Source organism: Vulpes vulpes, chromosome 3 (genome assembly GCF_048418805.1).
Source record: "Vulpes vulpes isolate BD-2025 chromosome 3, VulVul3, whole genome shotgun sequence".
NCBI lineage: Eukaryota > Metazoa > Chordata > Mammalia > Carnivora > Canidae > Vulpes > Vulpes vulpes.
In genome coordinates, this window is record NC_132782.1 from 113,103,316 (window position 1) to 113,115,924 (window position 12,609).

Sequence of the window (12,609 nt, forward strand, 5' to 3'; positions counted from 1 at the left end):
AACTGAGGCTGGCTGCGCCAGGGCCCTTTACCGGAGAGCGCGCGGGGCTGGGCCTCCTTCCCTGACACCTGTTCTGAAATTTTTTTTTCTTTTGAAAAAAATTTTTAATATTTTATTTAATTTGCCAACATGGAATTTAACACCCAGTGCTCATCTCATCATATACCTGTTCTGAATTTTGTCTCAAAAACGAAAGTATAAAAAAACCCACAACGAAAGTATAGCTGCTGACCTGCCCCCTCTGTGACACATACCTTGTTCAATATAAAAACATACGGAGAATTAAAAAAACATGCTGCGTCAAAAACCAAGTAACCAGACGTTCGTGGAAGCAGTGAATGCAGACTTTATTCCCTAACAGCTGACAGCAGGGGACAGAGCTGAGCTCTGGTTTGTGCAGAGCTGACTGGGGTTTTACGCGGAGGAGGAGGGAGGGGGAGAGCAGGGCCCACTAGAGTCAGAGTCGTGAGGATCACAAAGAGCCGGTCAGCGTGGGTGGGACTGGGCCAGGTGTGTCCACCCGCAGGTATGGAAGTCAGGAGAAGGGAGACAGAGGCCGGTCCTTCCTGATGGGAACATTCCAAAGGAATGGCTCCCAGGCCCCCTGCAGATGCTTCTGGGCTGTAAGACACATGCTCACAATAATAAACCCTTTTCTGTAAATGCCCTAAGAAAGGGAGGTCAGGTGTTGGCTGGAAGAGACCCTAAAATCTCCTGCAGCATTGAGCTTCCCTGATCGGGCAGGCATTTCAGTGGGGGCTGGGGTCCTCCTAGCCGCCTGTTGCTGAGGCCTTTCTAGAGTCTGTTCCAGTCTCTTAGTGCTGGTTTGGACAAGGCAGTTATGTGCTGAGAGTTCTGTAAAACTCAAGCTATGCCTTGTTGTTTTTAAGCTGTGGCGTATTGCTTTGTGGGGCTCACCGGGCAGCCTGCCCATCGCAGTCAGCAGAAATGCCCTTTTCCTGCCCTGGGCAAGCTCCAGACAAGGGCATGAGGCTTCTTTCTAGGCAGCAACACCAAGCGCTTCCTTCTGGCTCTGTCAGGGCTAGCAACCTCAGCCCTGGCCAGGCAAGCTGTGGACTCCAAGGCCAGAGATCCCCCCAAATCTAGAAGAATTGACTGTTGGGTTCCACAAACCCCTACATCCCAACTTCCAGAACACTGTTTCTGCCTGGGACCTTAAGTCAGCTCCCAGCACAGGAAGGGAGGGGTCACTCTAGTGAAACCAGGCTCCAGAGCTCAAGACTCACTCCGGCTGGCCCTTTGGTGTGGAAATTAGAGTAAATCAAGTTAAGTTTTCTTTAGAGATTGGTGCATTTTTAGGAAACCAGGACAGTGTCCTCATCCCAAAATGCCCTTTGTTGCTGCTGCCACCTCCTACTGTCTCATACCTAAAGTGTCCCCCAGTCTTGGGTAAAGTTGCAGGTTACATTCCATCACTGATGCAAGCCAAAGACACTGAGGCAGGTGGCCGGTGGTGACACGGGCACTCAGAAGGCATTCTGCTTGGTTCAGCCGGAGGACCCTTACCGGAGGCCCTCACAGGAGCAAACGGCGATGGCACCCAGCACCCACACTTGAGGGCCTTTTCGGCTGATGCTTACAGCCCTCATCCTGCGGCAGTCTCCTTCCCCCACCCACCAGCCTCAGACTCCCTCCTCTACTTGTCATGTGGTGTCACACAGAATCTTTTATATTCTTTTTACTTCACTGAATGTGAAAAAAAAAAAGTAGAGTTTCCATTTGTTTTTACTTTATCTCATCCTTTGAAAAGTTCAATTTTTGGGATGCCTGGGTGGCTCCGTGGTTGAGCATCCACCTTTGGCTCAGGCCATGATCCCAGGCACTGGGATCAAGTCCCACATCAGGCACCCTGTGAGGAGCTTGCTTCTCCCTCTGCCTATGTCTCTACCTCTCTCTGTGTCTCTCATGAATAAATAAATAAAATCTTTTTTAAAAATTTATTTATGATAGTCACACAGAGAGAGAGAGAGAGAGAGAGAGAGAGAGAGGCAGAGACATAGGCAGAGGGAGAAGCAGGCTCCATGCACCGGGAGCCCGACGTGGGATTCGATCCCGGGTCTCCAGGATCGCGCCCTGGGCCAAAAGCAGGCACCAAACTGCTGCGCCACCCAGGGATCCCTAAATAAATAAAGTCTTAAAAAAAAAAAAGGAAAAGTTCAATTTTTGTGAAAAAAAATTTTTTGAGTTGTCTCCACACTGGGTGTGGAGCCCAACGCAGAGCTTGAACTTACATCCCTGAGATCAAGAGTCAGCTGCTTAACTGATAATACCCCTTTGTGAATATTTTTATAGTGTGTGTGTGTGTGTGTGTGTGTGTGTGTGTGGTGGTGGTGGTGGTGGGAATCACTAATAGTAAGAATCAGGCCCTTGGAGAAATGGCTGCTCCTAGGACCAGGGCAAGACATACACCAAATGAGTCTGTAGATGGTGGGAGGGGAAGCAGCACAAGCTCTCTAGACAAGTGTGGGGCCGAATATTCTGAAGCTGAACACCCACAGTACATCCTGTGACATAGTGATTCACTCCTGGGTAGAAACCCCGCGGTAACTCACATGCACACTCACCAGACGTACAAGAACTGCTAGATGTAGCCCCAAACGGAAAACCACCCACTGTCTAGGTAGGTGGGGTGAACAAATATGCAACAGGCAATACCATTCAGGAAACAAGCAGCATGTGGATTGAGTCTCCCACTGTGGAGTAAGTGAGATGAAGAATTCCTTGGGGAGCCTGACTGGCTCAGGGGGTACAGTGTGTGACTCTTGATCTTGGGGTTGTGTGTTTGAGCCCCACCTTGGGTTTAGAGATTATGTAAAAATAAAATCTTAGGGGTGCCTGGATGGCTCAGTCGCTTAAGCATCTGCCTTCAGCTCAGGTCATGATCCAGGGGTCCAGGATCCAGGCTCACGTCGGGCTTTCTTAGTGGGGAGTCTGCTTCTCCCTCTCCATCTGCTCCTTCCCCGCAGCTCATGCACTCACTCACTCTCTCAAACAAGTTAAAAAATCTTAAAATAAAAATAAATAAGATCTTTAAAAAAATCCTGTTGCGGGCACTTGGGTAGCTCAGGTCATGATCCCAGAGTCGTGGGCTCGAACCCTGTGTCTGGCTCAGGGGAGCGTCAGCTTCTCCCTCTCCCTCTGCCTGCTGCTCTGCCTGATTGTGCTCTGTCAAGTAAATAAATAAAATCTTTTTAAAAATCCTACTGTGTGACTTCGTTTACATGAAGTTCAAAACTAGACCAAAGGTATTTGCTATATGGTTGGAAGTCAAGTCGGTAATTATGGGGGAGGGAAGTGGCCAGAAGGGGGCACCCGAGTAGGCCCAGAAGGCAAGCGCTGTCTTTGCGCATCACTCCTCATTTTTGGTTTGTGTACATTTCTGTATGTTACACCTAAAACTTTTCTTTTTAAAAAAGTAAATGAAGAAAAACCAGTCAGACCATTGCTATGGTCCAGGAGGGTGACAATGGTGGCCTGGACTTGGATGACAAGCAGTGGAAGTAGAGAAACAGGCAGATTTGAAAAATATTGAGGTAAATCCTACAGAACTTGGAGACTGATGAGATGTGAGAATGAGGTAAAGCGAGGTGATCCAGGATTAATTCCAATTTCTGGCTTGAGTGACTGAATAGATTGTCCCATGTTTACCAAATTACCAGAGACACGGAGATGTCATGTGGAAGATTCATTGGACCCACATTTAATGAGGATTTGCTACATGCAGGGCACTGGGGACAAAGCGGTAAAGGGCAACAGAAACAGTGCCATGGAGTTTGCATTTATGTGGGTGCATTTGTTTGGTCTTGAACATGAACACTTCAGGGCAATTAGGAGACATCCAGGTAGCAACATCAAATGGACAGAATTGAGACACAAAATATAAATTATGGGGATATTGGCACTGAGAATGCTTATGGAGGCCACAGCCGCTTTGAAACCAGCCCCGGTGGTGCAGCGGTTTAGCGCTGCCTGCAGCCCAGGACGTGATCCTGGAGACCCTGGATCGAGTCCCACGTCAGGCTCTCTGCATGGAGCCTGCTTGTCCCTCTGCCTGTGTCTCTGCCTCTCTCTCATGAATAAATAAATAAAATATTTTAAAATTTATTTATTACTGTATAACAAATGATCCCCAAACATTGCCACTTAACATAAATACTTATGGGGACGCCTGGGTGGCTCAGCGGTTAAGCATCTGCCTTTGGCTTAGGCCTGATCCTGGAGTTCTGGGATCGAGTCCCACATCGGGCTCCCTGCAGGGAGCCTGCTTCTCCCTCTGCCTGTGTTTTTGCCTCTCTCTCTGTGTCTCTCATGAATACATAAATAAAATCTTAGGAAAAAACCCATAAATACTTATGATCTCATGGTTTCTGTACCCGATGGGGCTTAGCTGGATGTCCCTAGGTCCAGCCTCTAGGTCAAGGTCAATAGCTGTGGTCAAGTCCTCTGCTTGACTGTGGGAGAGGGCCCAAGTCGACTGACCTTGGTGCCTCCCCATGAGGCCTCTCCTGACCTGGCTGAACAAGCAAGAGATGAAGAGAGAGCGAATGAGGAAGCCACAGTCTGTTTTCAACCCCATCTCGGAAGTGACGGCCTCTTGCTCATACTTGATTCTGTTTATTAGAAGTGAATCACTAAATCCAGGCTCCACAGAAAGAGAGTGGACGACACAAGCGTGTGATGGAGGAGACGTGAGGGCCACTGAAGGCCTGGAGGCTGGAAGCTTGCAGAGCACCAGTGTTCACTGCTCAGGCAAAGGCGAAGCTGGTGAGGAAGGCTAAGCAGAGATGACAGGAGAAAAGGAGAAAGAGAAGATAAGTAATAAAGAAGGAGGACAGGCGATCAAACACCCTGAGAGGTCCACTGGGAACCAGTGACCCACGGAGACACGCTCTGTGGCTGACAGTCCCACACGGGGGACAGATGAAAGCCAAGCAAACAAAAAAGCAGCAAGTGAATTAGAGATTATGGCAAGTGCTACAGGGGAACAAGCGTGCACCCAGATGGGATGCTGTCACAAGGAGGGGAAGAAGCAGCTGCCACAAGGAGACTGGCATTAAGAATGAAGTGGGGGGTGGGGGGAGTACCTGGGTGGCTCAGTGGGTGAACTGTCTGCCTTTGGCTCAGGTCTTGGTCCCTGGGTCCTGGGTTCAAGCCCTGCTCTGGGTTCCCTGCTTGTTGGAGAGTCTGCTTCTCCCTCTCCCTCTGCCCTCCTTCTGCTTGTGCTCTTTCTCTGTGTCTCAAATAAATAAATAATTTAATTAAAAGAAAAAAAAAAAAGAGGGCAGCCCGGGTGGTTCAGCGGTTTAGCGCGGCCTTCAGCCCAGGGCATGATCCTGGAGACCGGGGATCCAGTCCCACATCGGGCCCCCTGCATGGAGCCTGCTCCTCCCTCTGCCTGTGTCTCTGCCTCTCTCTCTCTGTGTGTCTCTCATGCATAAATGAATAAAATCTCAAAAAAAAAAAAAAAAAAGAAAGAAAGAAAAGAAAAAGAAAGGCAAAGGAAGAGGGCAGATGTGATTGTGGATGGGCGCAGGGGTGAGCTGTCTGGGTGCAGGGCTAACGCACATGGGGGAGCCGTGAGCAGCAGAAAAAGGATTCCACTAAATGATGTTGAAGTCACATGGATGGGGCCAAGTGGCAAAGCCGCTGCTGCCACTGCTCAGGCCTCTGGAGCCAGGGAGACAGACCAGAGGAGAGACATGGGGGGTGCAACTTTACAGACGCCAAAGAAATAATGGGGCTTGACACAAGGCTTACCTCGTGTCCCCCTCTCAACATCCCTAGCACCTCCGTCCCAGGGCTGGTCCTCAGTGAGGGCTGTGCCCTCGACACCCTGCAATCCTTCACTGCAAGCACCAGAGGAAAATGCTGTGGTTACAGCTCCAGGTGAGGATGTTACTTAACACACGGTTCAGAGACAGGCATTTAAGCCGCTGGAATAACCAGAGGCTATTTAACAACAGATAATAGAGATCTGTATAGTAATCTTTCCCCGAGCTGGAGGAGGATTTCTCCCTTTGCCCTCAATTATCCTAAATGGGAGAATTCTACGGAAACAGAAAATACAGGAAAATTTGTCTTTCGTTTGCAATCTCTGAAAAGATGAAAGAGATGAGAGGAAGATTCCCATCAGAGAGGAAGATTCCCATCAGGTGCTCTAACTGGCTGACACTAGACATCTTCACATTTGATAAGTAAAGTTGTTATACGCTTGAAACTAACATAACACGGAGTGTTAACCATGCTGGAATTAAAATTAAAAACTTAATTTAAAAAAGAATTACTAAAATAAAAAAAAGAATTACTATATCAAAACAAAAAATAGTGCGTTTTTTTTTTTTTTTGCTTTTTAGACACCAGCTACTTAAAAAAAAAAAAAGAATTCTAAGGTAGGTAACAATTAGAATAGTTTGTGTGCATTTTCAAAATAATTTTAGGAGATATTGAAATATATATACCCCAAACAGATAGATTTTTTATTACAAGTCTCTCCTTTGGAGGTTTATCTTCTTGTTAGGTGGAAATAAGTAACAATCCAGCAACTTCACAAGAATTTTCATCTGTTAGGGGGTAACGCTGGGAGAGCGGAGGCAGGAATGGAAGGACTTCAATGTTCATTAAGCCCTTTTCTCAGCAAAGTTACTTTACTCAATAGAAGTCCAAAGGAATCCGAGCTTGGTAGCCCCATGCTGCCCAGCTGTAAGCCTCACGGGGGCAGCACCTGTCCGCTCCGCTCCGCGCCGGGTCCCCAGGGCCAGGGCCGGGCCGCGCTCGGGAGGAGAGCGAACATTCCCCGAGGGAAGGCAGGGCGCGGGCGGGCGGTGGGCGGGGAGCGGGGGACGAGCCGAGCCCAGGGAGCGGCTGGGGATGACGGAGACCCAAAGCTAGTGTTGCTCTGGCGTCCGTGCGGGCGCCGGCCCTTCTGCCCGGGTGCTGTTTCCGGTGGTTTGCTCCAGCTGGTCTCTGCTTTTCTGACACATTTCCAGAAAAGGGGGATCACTTCGGAGTCAGAGACCTGGAAATCCGTGCTAACGCGAAGGCCGAGCCTCCCCGCCCAGCTCTGAGCCAGCTGCCCCGGGCCCTCGGTGCGGACTCCCGTCCTCACCGGAGAGCCCAGTTCTCCCCATCCTAGCCGCCCAGGCCCCCTTCCCCGCAGCGCAGCCCCCGCTGCCAGGGCTCACAAGTGGCCACGTCCACCGAGGCCACAGCCAGCCCCGCGCAGGTCGGTCTGGGGGGCGGAGGCGGAGGCGGAGGCGGGGACCGTGGGGAGGAGTCCAGATCTGGGAGCGCCGAAGGCGCCTCCGCCCAAGGGGTGGGGTCTCCGGGCTGGGTCCAGGAGATGGGGGGTCTCCCGGCGGCGCCCAAGAGATGGGGGTGTCCCGGGGCGTCCAGGAGATGGGGGTGTCCCGGCGGCCTCCAGGAGATGGGGGTGCCCCGGCGGCCTCCAGGAGATGGGGATGTCCCGGCGGCGCCCAGGAGATGGGGGTCTCCCGGCTCCACCCTGGGGTGGGCTTACCGGGCCGGTAGGTGGGGTTTCGCAGCAAATGCCGGGAGTGGGAGTGGGGTGGGGACTGCGGCGGGCAGAGTCCGGGAGGTGGAGCCCCGGGTGCCGGGCGCGCCCGCTGCGCACTTCCGAGCGCGGGGGCCCGCGGGCCTGCTCCCAGCCCGTTGCCTATTTCGTCCGTCTTGACACACGCCAGCCCTGCGCTAGGTGTGGAGGACGCGAAGCAGCAGCTTGTGTTCCGGTGAGGCCCACGCTAGACAATAAAGGGACGAGATAAGCCCAAGAAGACGACGATCCGGCAGCGGAGCCAGAGCGGGCGCAGGGTGTGGCCCCGACGGATCCTCGGGGCTCGCGGAGCGGCGGCCCACGCCCAGCCCCGGGCCACGGAGCAGGTGGCCCGGGGCCCCAGGACAGGTGGTGCTCGCGAGCTCTGAACCGGAGGAAAGTGCCCTCGGCCCCGCGGCCAAGAGCATTAACCCTTAGAGGCAAGGGAAAGGCTTGACTTTGGAGGTCGAGCTGGGCTCAAGGCCAGTGGTGAGGTCACTTCCCCTCCCGGAAGCCCCTGCTTTGTCTTTGGGAAAGTCCGGACAAAAGCCACCTTGCGAGATTCTTAGGAAGATCTCAGGTGGCGCTGATGGTGCGCTTCTTCCCCATCGGGTGGTCCTGTCCTCTTCTTACCCGGGACTGCTCCTACACACATGCGTGTTAGCGCTCTGAGGTCAGGGCCTGCTCCCCCTGTTAACCTCAGCAAAGATTTGTCGCATGAATGAAATGCCTAGCAAAGAGCCCCAACGCATAATAGGCATTTTTATCTAGTTATTAGATTTTATTTATTTATTCATGAGAGACACACAGAGAGAGGCAGAGACACTGGCAGAGGGAGAAGCAGGCTCCCTGCAGGGAGCCCGATGTGGGACTTGATCCTGGGACTCCAGGATCATGCCCTGGGCTGAAGGCGGGGCTAAACCACTGAGGCATCCAGGCTGCCCGTATAATAGGCATTTTTATAGGGCAGCTCTGGTCCCCCAGAAAACACAGGCTGACACACTCCCCCAAAGAGAACAAGACCAGTCCTGATTAGGAGGCAGGCAGTTCTTAACCTGGAGGGGTAGTCAGATTCCAGATTAGCCACTCCGTCCTCATTTCTCTGGCCCCGCCCTCTCCCCACCCCACTCCCAAACTGGAAGGTTAAGGGTTAACTGTAGGAAGCCCCTTCATTACCTGGACGGGACTAGAGCAGGGAACTTCCTGTTTAATTTTCCCGGAGTCCTTTCCCGGTCTGGCAGAGGCTGGCTCTGGCCCTAGGGCCCTCAAAGAACCCCTAGCACTTCCACCTCTGGAGTGGGGAACACGAGTGGTGAGTTGCAGGGAAGCCTGGGGTGCAGGCTGCCAGGAGAGACATAAGGAGTTCCTAGCAGCTTGGAGGGAAAAAGGGACCCTGGGCCTCAGCAATGGGATGGGGGAAACAAAGTCTTAGGAAGCTGGAAACAAAGTCTCGGGGGGATCTGGGTGGTCTATGCCAGCTGGCCGTGCCAGCCAACTCTGCGGCCCTGAAGCTGCGGGGTGAGGTCGTCAAGGAGGGTGGCGGGACTTCTTGAAACATGGGTTTGCTGTACCCACTGGGGAGGGAAAGGTAGGTTCCATGTGCCCCCAGGTGGACCGGGCGGTCTCATCGACTCACCCCGGCACTGGGAAGGGAGCCTGGCCAACAAAAACAAGCCAATCCATCTCTTGCCGGCTGTGTCCAGGGAGAAAGGGAGGCTCCTGGCCCAGGATCCCGGCTCTGGGCTCTCCTGCTGTCTGGGTGGGTCTAGTGGCAGCACCTCAACATTTGGCAGGCCCAGCCATTGCTTCCCCACCTCTCTGCTCCAGATTAAGCTGGTCGAACGCGGGAGGGAGGCTCAAGAGCCTCCCACCCCCCACAGATGTGCATATGAACAGAGCTTTTGTCTTGAAGACTGAGGGGGGAGGGAGAGAGTCTCTGGCCAATTTCCCCTAAATTCCGTCTCTTTCAAACCTTTTGGCAAGACCTCACCTGGAGGTTCCGGGCACCCTTGAGTGTGTGTCTAGGCCTGGGGGCCAGAATTTGGCATCTTATTTTTTTCCTGATTCGTGCAGTCATCTTCTGGCTAAAATTAGGCAAATTGCATGGGGCAAGGGGTGGGGCAGGAAATTGGGTCCTTTTCTGCCTCTGAGGTTTTCCATAGAGGTCAAGATCAGTGTTCTTACCTTAAAGAAAATCTTGATTCTACTTGGTGTGACCTTGAGCAAGCCACCCATCCTTCTGGAACGTGGTCTTTGCCCTTGTCAAATGGAGAAGTTATAATTTACCATGTGGGCTGGGGTGGGATTAAGCAACCCTGAGCAGAGAGCCCATACATCCTTGCACTCCTACCTGCCAGCTGTTATTATAAGGTGACTGATTACCCGTGATTGGTTCTATTATTTTGCTCGTGCCACCAAAACATAATGATACAAAAAGCCCGTTTACTCGAACACTTCTCCGAGAGCTTCTCTGCACCAGACATTTTTGCATGCTTTCCTCAATCATCACACCTGCCAGGTAGGCGTTAATCATTTTCGTCTTATTACCTCTACTCACAAACACTGAAGCCACTCCAGGTACTAGGGGAACAGTTTTGAACGAGACGCGGTTCTTACTTGCCAAGGGCAGAGAGACACCCAACCATGATTGTGGCACAGTGAGAGTAGACGGCAAGAGACAGGTTGCTGGTGTGTCGTGCAGTCCCTGAAGAGAGGTGCCAGGGGTGGAAGGTGCCCCATGTGGGGCCAGATGCCAAATGCAGAAAAGAACGTTGGCTCGTAGGCTAGGTAGGAGAATGGAGAAGCAGGAAGGGGGAGGGAGGCTGGAGAGACGAGGGCTGGCCTGGTCAGTTGGCCAGGATGGAAGCCTGGGTGTTTTTTTTTTTTTTTTAAGACTTTATTTATTTATTCATGAAAGACACAGAGAGAGAGAGGCAGAGACACAGGTAGAGGGAGAAGCAGGATCCAGGCCGGGAGCCCGATGCAGGACTCAATCCTGGGTCTCCAGGATCACATCCTGGGCCGAAGGTGGCGCTAACCCACTGCCCCGAAGCCTGGGTCTTTAGCATCCCTATCATCCTCCTCCTTGGGGTGGGAACTGCTTGGCCAGGTTTAAAAAACACGATTTCCTCTTTTCTGCCACACCTCACTGCCCCCGCATGAACAGGAGCTTCAGGGAACCCTTAGCCCCACAGCAATGCCACAAAGGGGCTCAACAAAGCTCTTGGCCAGGCCGACTTCTCCCTGGCTGCATTGCCAAGGCCGAGTTAGCTCCTTAGGCATTTGCCTGTACCTCTGAGCCTTGGTGTCCTCAGATATAAAATGGGTCAGTGATGGGACCAACTAGCTGTGTTGGCTGTGGCCATGTGTGTTCTTGCTCAGTAGTAATGAGAACAGCAATTGCTAGCACTCCTGCACACCCACCATGTGTTGCCCTCCAGGGGCCTGGCCCTGCTCTCCTTCCCCCCTTTACGTGGTGGAGAGTGATGCCAGAGGCTTTCCAACCTTGCCCCTGCTTGGACTGTCCATGCTGGGGGTCAGGGGTCAGATTTGGAAGAAGTTCATTTGTAGCCCTGAGGCAAAGGGGCGGGAAAGGCAGACAGATGTTGGAACTTGGGTTTTTGTTTCTATAAAATAATTTTGTCCAAAATTAAAATATAAAAGTGCCTCAAAACTCTGGAGCAGAAGTGCTGGCCTATTCAAGACGACATAAGCCCGCTGGATTGTGCTGAAGGAGGGAACTGAGTCCTCTGGGTGAGGCTGAATTCAAGGCATCTCCCTGTTGGTAGATGTGGGCAGTCCCACAAGGAAACAGTAGCCCCACACCTTCCAGAGGGGTAGACCAAGGAAGAATCCAGAATTAAAAAAAAAAATTAGGGATGCCTGGGTGGCTCAGTCGGTTAAAGCATCTGCCTTCAGCCCTGGTCATGATCTGCGTGTCCTAGGATAGATCCCTGAATGGGGCTCCCTACACTGTGGGGGAGTCTGCTTCTCTCTCTCCCTCTGCTGCTCCCCCTGCTTGTGCTCTCTCTCTAATCAATAAATAAAATCTTTTTTTAAAAAATTAGGGAAGAGGGACAGCTGGGTGGCTCAGTGGCTGAGCATCTGCCTTTGGTTCAGGCCATGATCCTGGAAACCCAGGATCGAGTCCTGCATTGGGCTCCCTGCTTGGAGCCTGCTTCTCCCTCTGCCTCTGTCTCAGCCTTTCTCTCTGTGTCTCTAATAAATAAACAAAATCTTAGAAAAAAAATTAGGAAAGAAAGAGAAATGATTGCCTCCACTGCCCATCACCCAGCTCCCAAGAGTGAACCCCCTAGAGGCCTCCTCGGGAGCAGAGCAGTCACAGATCTCTGCAAGTTGTAAGCCTTCGTCTTGGTCTCTCCTGTGGAGACGCACCCACCCATCCCTGCTCTCTGGCTCATCCTGGCCTCTGTCTCTGGTGGGACCCCAGTTGGTGAGGAGACTGGAACCCTGGGTGGGTGTTCAGCTGTGCACTGACCACCTGGCGGCTTTGGCCTTGACTGCTGAGCGCCACCTCCAGAGCCATAAAGTGAGAGTCAGGATGTCTGGTCAAGGAGAAATGAGATGCATGAACCCCCCCTGCCCTCACCCACACATGCACACCTATTATCTTCAAAATTTCAGACTTCCAGAGACATTGAAAGAGCAACACAATGGGGGCGCCTGGGTGGCTCAGTCAGATAAGCTGCCAACCCATAATTTTGGCTCAGGGAGGTGGAATCAAACCCCAAAGTGGGCTCCCTGCTCAGTGGGGAGTCTGCTTCTCCCTTTGCCCCTTCCCCTGCTCATGCTCTCTCTCTCTCTCTCTCAAAGAATTGAATAAAATCTTTTTTTTTTTTTTCCTTAAGTTAAAAAATAAAATAAAGACGTCAGGCTCCAGTCCAGGTTCATTCATTTGGATGCGTGGCTGTTAGTTTCCTCAGGAGCAATGCGCCCCCTACAGGCGCTTTTTTTAAAACAACAAGGAAGAAACCGTTCCTTTGCGAGAATGTCTCGTATTTGCAATTATTCCGTTGTTT